The sequence below is a fragment of the Sinocyclocheilus anshuiensis genome, unplaced genomic scaffold (genome assembly GCF_001515605.1).
Source record: "Sinocyclocheilus anshuiensis isolate Anshui unplaced genomic scaffold, SAMN03320099.WGS_v1.1 scaffold2655, whole genome shotgun sequence".
Classification (NCBI taxonomy): domain Eukaryota; kingdom Metazoa; phylum Chordata; class Actinopteri; order Cypriniformes; family Cyprinidae; genus Sinocyclocheilus; species Sinocyclocheilus anshuiensis.
This window is the reverse complement of record NW_015541082.1, coordinates 218,814-225,768: the sequence shown is the minus strand read 5'-3', so window position 1 is coordinate 225,768 and position 6,955 is coordinate 218,814. Positions and strand designations below refer to the sequence as shown.

The window sequence follows — 6,955 nt, the reverse complement described above, 5'->3', positions numbered from 1 at the left end:
AGTACATTTTTTTCAGGATTCTTTGATGAATAGAAAGATCCAAAGATCAGCATTTATCTGAAATAAAAAGCTTTTGTAGCATTATACACTATACCACTCAAAAGGTTGGAGTCAGTAGATTTTTTTTTTTTTAATTTTTAGCAGCAAATCAGAATATTTGAATGATTTCTTTGAGTTCACAATATTACTGCTTTTGCTGTATTTTGGATTAAATAAATGCAGGCTTGGTGCGCAGAAGAGACTTCTTTAAAAAGCAATAAAAATCTTACTGTTCAAAAACGTTTGACTGGTAGTGTATATCATATACATATACAGTATACTGTATATATATATATATATATATAAATGGTGGTGGGCCGCCTGGGCCGATTTTTTGTCCCAGTCCAGCCCTGCATGAACCGTATATATTTAGTCATGAAACATGTTTGTACCTTTGGTCTCATTGAAGTAAGTGAAGCGCATGAATGTTTTCTTTCACAAATAAGTTGACTGAATGTTCTGAACTCATAGTTAAACCATCAAGTCTTGTTTTCCACCAAAGAATGACAGATAGAAAAGAATGAGAAATTAATAATATAAAAGACACTATGCTATAAATAGATGAGTTGGAGGAGAATGAGTGGTTGAGTGGACACCAGAGGGAGACAGACTGATAGAAAGAAGTTGTCGTAAGTCGTGAGCCCTTTCAGTTTTCTTCCATGTGTAGAGGCAGTGATCTACATTCAGTTTGCAGAATTTAAATGATTTATTCTCTCTATCCTCTCACACTTCCTCTCATTTTCTCAAGCAAAACTAAGCATACAAGCATACAATTTTTTTTTCAGTGATAATCAATGCCTGCATTAGAATCAAGCTAGTTTTGTGTTAGCAGGTGCTGACATATCCAGGTCTACCATTTGTGTTTCAGTGTTTCAAAGAATTATGGTATGTACACACAAACTCACACATTTTTTGACATATCAAACCTCTTTTTTCTTCATCACAAGCATGTTTCTTGCTCTCCCCTGTTCCGAGGTTCCTGTCAGGCTAAAAATAACAGCAGCGGACTGAAAGAGCAGTTCTCAATGGCATGTTCTCCTTCCCTCCCGCCTTTCTGCCTCCTTGGAGTCAGTCCTCTTTTGTATGCATACAGATGGGCCACAGACAGGCATCGCTGTCTAACCGCATACTCCAATGCCAGTTTGGAGGAGAAATGGAGACTGTAGTTTTCTAAGAGGGCTGCAGAGTGTCTTTAAGTTAGAAAAGAGAACAGGCTGTTTATGCCACTGAATCTATACGCAGTGTTTTGCGTAAGCATGTCTATATTATGCACTCAAATATTTTTCTTCTCTTGTCTATTCAGCGGAATCTGACAAATTATAAGCCTCAAATGTAAATTGGTTATGTATTATGTGTACTGGCTGGATTATAGTATTGATATTTCTTGGCAGTTCATGCTTACTCATTCTAACACTTTCTAATAACTTACTCGCATCTGGTGTGTTTTGTATTTGCACAGATTGGCACTGATTGGATTGAAAAGTAAATGCAATGTGTTAGTTTACACAAATCCAACTCCAAATTAATACTTTATGTGTCATTTACAAGGTTTAAGGTGCCCAACTTACAGTTGTGAAACACAAACACAAACTTGACATTGTTGTTCAGAGTTTTTTGTGTTGTATGTAGACTGCATGCAGGGTTATTATAGTTAAAGGGGTGGTTCATTGCGATTTCACTTTTTTAACGTTAGTTAGTGTGTAATGTTGCTGTTTGAGCATAAACAATATCTGCAATGTTACGAAGCTGAAAGTTCAATGCAAACGGAGATATCGTCTTTTAAAATTCTGTCAGTTTAATGCCTACAAAAACGTCTGGTAGGGACTACAACAAGTTACTTCCCGGGTTCGTGACATCACAAACCCAGATAAACCCCGCCCTCTGGAAAAGGCAGCAAAGGGTAAAAATCTATTCATATATGAATCGCGATTCTGTCTTCTAACGATTCTAATGGATTCACAAGTTTCAAAATCAATGTTCTAAAGCAGCGGTTCTTAATACTGTTCCGTGCGTCCCCCTGCTCTGCACACACTCTGCATCTCTCTCTCTTGCTCTCTCGCTCTCTCTCTCTCTCTCTCTCATTCAGATCATGCATCGCGATACAAATGCCGACTTGTAGCCGATACACACTTTTTAAACCGATGCATCGCATCGTTAACTTTTTATGCAGATGCACCGAGCGAATCGTGGGGAATCTTCCCATCCCTAGCGTGCGGTTGCCGTATTGTATTCAAGCTTTAATCAGGATAAAACCCGTATATTAAAAGTAACAAATAAAGTATTACAAATAACAGCATATCTAAAAGTATGAGACAACAACAAACAAAAAACATATGCCTACCATTAAAAGCCTTGCTTGCACAGGTTCTGCACGATCCTCTTCAATAATATCCTCTGCTTCTCAATCGGGCTCAAACTGATAAGCGACATTAACGACGCCATTGTTTACAATACAACCGGAGCACATGCTGCTGAGGTGAGGGGCGGGATGGTTAGACGCACACTAGAGGCGGTTTAGCCAATCACAACACACTGGACTAGCTAACCAATCAGAGCCCATCGCCTATTTCTGAGGGAGGGGCTTCATAAAAGAAGGAAATTGATTAGCGCGTTTCTCAGACAGAGCTGTGTGGAATAAAGGTAAATTATGTGGAAAAATAATGCGTTTTTAAAAAAAACGAAGCATTAACACATGTTAGACTGCACCCCATAAACACAATCAAGCTTAGAAAACAACCACTGATCCACCCCTTTAACTAAAGCCAAAACCATAAAAAATTTCATTACTTGTATTAAATAATTAAAATAAAATAAAACGTTTTATTTACGTAGCTGCCAAGGCAACATTTCTCATTTTCATGTAGTTTAATTTGATGTACTAAAATAACTAAAACTAAATTAAAAAAACAATATAAACTATAGAGACATATTTAAAAGAAAATGTTAAAAATGAATAAAACGGACAAAACCCCATACATATATATGGGGTTTTGAATGTGCTGTATTACTTGCATAAAGGCAGGAATGTGTATTGAAAAGATGTATAACAGCATTTCTGAAAATTAAAGGGTTACATGACATTCAAGTCACGTTTTAGCATGAGACCTGTTTTCAAATTATAAGAGCACCAGTCTTGTTGTTTCAGCGAAGCAGTGTGTGTATATGTGCATGTTTGTGTTTGCCTTCCAGGCCTAATCTGGTGGTTTCATACCTCCTAATGTCTGGGTCTAAATGAGTGTAGTCATCCGTAATGTTGCAGCCCCACGCTGCTCAGCTGCTGCCACAGACAAGGCTACAAAACCCATCGTTAACACACTCTCACTCGTCCACACTCAAACTCACAAGTTTGTAATGTAGAGAAATCTGGATCTCTTTACCTGTCTGCTTTTACTTACCCTCAATGTTGTGTAAGGACTGAGGTGTTTGAGCTTCAGAAAGTATAAAACTGGTCCATATGATTTCTGAAGTCATATGATACATTTGTTTGAGGAACAGACCATTTGTACTATTTTTTTTAAATATAATACTTAAATTGTGCTTTTGTGTCCTTTTTGAGGCTCGAACTCTCCAATCCCAATGCATCCTCTTTATATGTTCCACAGAAGAAAGTCAGGCATACAGGTCTGGAACGACATGACAGATATATTTTTTTCTTTCCCTTTGATGTTTTTTTCAAAATGACATTTGTTTTGACTCTGTGTTGATATGTACAGTACGTCCTTGTACAATGTAGCAGAGGTGTGTAGTCAGTTGTTTTATTGGCATTGCTTGTGTCTTAGGCTAGCATTGCACTTCACTACTCGCTCATGTTTTTCCTCTTTCTCTCTGGTTCTGTATCTTGTGTTCTAGTAGTGAATTATTCATTTCTGTGGCTGGGTGGTATGTGTGTGTGATGCTGACTTGGGAGAAATCTATTTTGGGTGCAGGGTGAAGAAAAAAGATGTGGTGGCTTGAATTTTCATGCTGGTGCTCGTGTCACGTGCTGCTACTTCTAATGCTGTTGCCACTGATTCACACCTTTACCTACTACCTGCTCTCTAACAGATACACACAAACACATTACTGATACCAACACTGTCTACAATGCTGCTGTTTTATTATTTCTAGCACATAGTGAGACATAAATAGTACAATTAGAGAAAATACCATTGCACTGTAGTCTCTGTTCGCTGCTGTAGCTTCTCAATTAAGTTGTTATTGTATTATATTATATTTAGTGGTCGACCTATATATCGCCAAGGCCGATATATCGGCCGATATTTGGCATTTTTTAAATATCGGCATCAGCCGATAAGTTTTCCTGTTTGGCCGATGCGGTCGAGGCGGGACTTTTATTTTGACGGCGCTGAGAGCGGCAGCGCCTGGGCGCACAGTGCTCACATTCTCCCTCTTGTTCGCTGTTGTCGTTAGCAGTTCTGTCTAAATACGGATAAAAGTCTGTCTAATAATCAGATAGAACGGTTAAACAAAGGAATTAAAATGTATACAAAAAGTCTTATAACGACTGCTTTTATATTATTAGTAACAGAAAGGCAAACATTATAATACTTTCTTGTTTGCCGTCAGCATTCAGCAAATACGCATTTATTTCATTTAAACAAATCTTTGAATGTCTAATAAACATCCAATTTCAAAAACCTTGCAAACTTAGTCGGATCCAGTTGTGAGATCTTGTGAAGTGTGCATGTGTATCCTGCACGATCGCGTGTTCTCTGCGTGATGGTCGATCCGTGAGAATTGAATGCTGACAGGAGGAGAGTTCAGCTTCACTGGAGATGCGCGATAGACAAACTTTAAACTCGAGATTTTAAATTATGCTGCGCTTTATGCATTTTCCCACTGTCATATTCATGTCATTTTCACTGTGTGCTGTATGTAAAATGAGTGTTACCTTGAAAAAATATGATTCCCAATGCACACAAACTTCCCAGAATACTGAGTGCCCTGTTGGTTACAGTATTTGCTTCCTTTTTAATTATATTTTTATAAAATATTTATTTATATGTGAAAATACTTTGTCATCTAAAGTATAAGTATGTTTATTTAACACATTTGTTTTTTAATCAATTTTCAAATGATTTCAAATTTCTTAAATATTAATTAAAATACATAAAATTATATCGGCTTTATATCGGCCATCGGCCACCCTGCTTTCCAAGATACTGGCATCGGCATTGGCTGTCAAAAAACCAATATCGGTCGATCACTAATTATATTATATTATATTATATTATATTATATTATATTATGTGGATGCACTACTGTTCAAAAATTTGCGGTCATGTTTTTGAAAGAAGTCTCTTATGCTCACCAAGGCTGCATTTATTTGATCAAATAATGGCTTTCTATTTTAATATATCTTAAAGTTTTATTTATATGAACTTTCAGCATCATTACTCCAGTCTTCAGTGTCGCATGATCTATCAGAAATCATTCTAATATGCTGATTTGCTTCTCAAGAACATTTCTTATTATCATCCATGTTAAATAAAACAGTTGTGCTGCTTAATATTTTTATGGAAACCATGATCTATGTTTTTCATGGTTCTTTGATGAACAGAAAATCAAAAGACAGAAAGATTTGAAATCAATATTTTGAAACTAATAAATTCCTTTGCTAGCAATTTGATCAATTTAATGCATCCTTGCTGAAGAAAGAACTCTTACTAACCCCAAATTTTTTAACAGTACTGTATGTATTATATGTAATTATTGCAGAATTCTCTCTCTCTCATAAATTAACATGTTTGAGTGATTATAAGTAAGCTGATACAGGAATTAGGGGGAATGTTCCACCTAGTACTTCCTATAAAGTTAATTAGCCTAGTGCACTTTTCGTTTATGCTGCTTAAACACGCACACACACAAACAAACGGTATCTATGTTAATCCTGTCCTAACAGACTGATTTCTAAGGGTATGTAAAGGGTAAATGAGCGATTAGATTGATGGAAAGAGATGGAAAGAGTGTTAGTGCTTGTAACTACAGACCTATCTTTTATAGCTGCATTAAAAGAGGGAAAAACACCGCTGTTTCTAGTTAATAAATTATTCAGGCTGCAGCGCCAGAATGCAAGAGATAGAATTAGAAAAGCAAACAGCCTGGGATCTTACAGCCAGATGAGGAAATCAATACATATTTAAATTTCACTGGCTGGGCTTCTCGGGTCGCTCTGTAGAGCGCTTCGCCGTCTACTACTGCTAATCACCACACCAGTGATTCTCCCACACATACATTCACTGACTGACTGACTGACATGCCCACTGAATCACTCATGTACTGTATTAGTGGATTGAGCCTCTAGTGTAACTGTGTGTGTCTGATTGCTTCAACTCTTCTGTGTGTCCCAAAGTCTGATATGTCTTGTCAGCCATTTTGATACTGCTACTTGTATAGGATTTCGTAGATTGCAACTATTTAATAAAAGCAAGTAGTGGTGGGGAATGCTTGATGAGCCAAATCTGACTTACTGTAAATGTTCTGCGCTGAGTGCAAGGGAACATCTCTGGAATTCTGAAAGTCTTATTTAAGTCAGCATGATATGACAATTTTATTTTTTAAATGCATGTTAATGATATTATTGTGAAAAAAAATTTTACCTTGTAATTTTTTTTATTAGTATGTCTTAAAGGGATGTCCAAAAATGAAAATTACCACATGATTTACTCACCCTCAAGTCATCCTAGGTGTATGTGACTTTCTTCTTTTAGACGAATACAAAAAAATTTCCTGGCTTTTCCAAGTAGTGTTAATTTTGTCAGCTATTTTTAATTTAGTCTTAGTCGTAGTCTTGTGTCAAATGTAACTTTTAGTTTTTATCATATTTGGCCAACTTGTCCTGTTTTAGTTTTAGTCAAGTTTTAGTTGACTAAATGTCTGAGAATTTTAGTCTAGTTTTAGTCAGTGGAAACTTACA

At 36.5% G+C, this 6,955-nt stretch overlaps 1 protein-coding gene across 1 annotated transcript in view; it reads left to right on the top strand.

The window, feature by feature from the left end:
• The window catches only part of LOC107690704 (voltage-dependent P/Q-type calcium channel subunit alpha-1A-like), a 130,579-nt gene that overhangs the window by 4,747 nt on the left and 118,877 nt on the right, over positions 1-6,955 (top strand). The window lies entirely within an intron of this gene.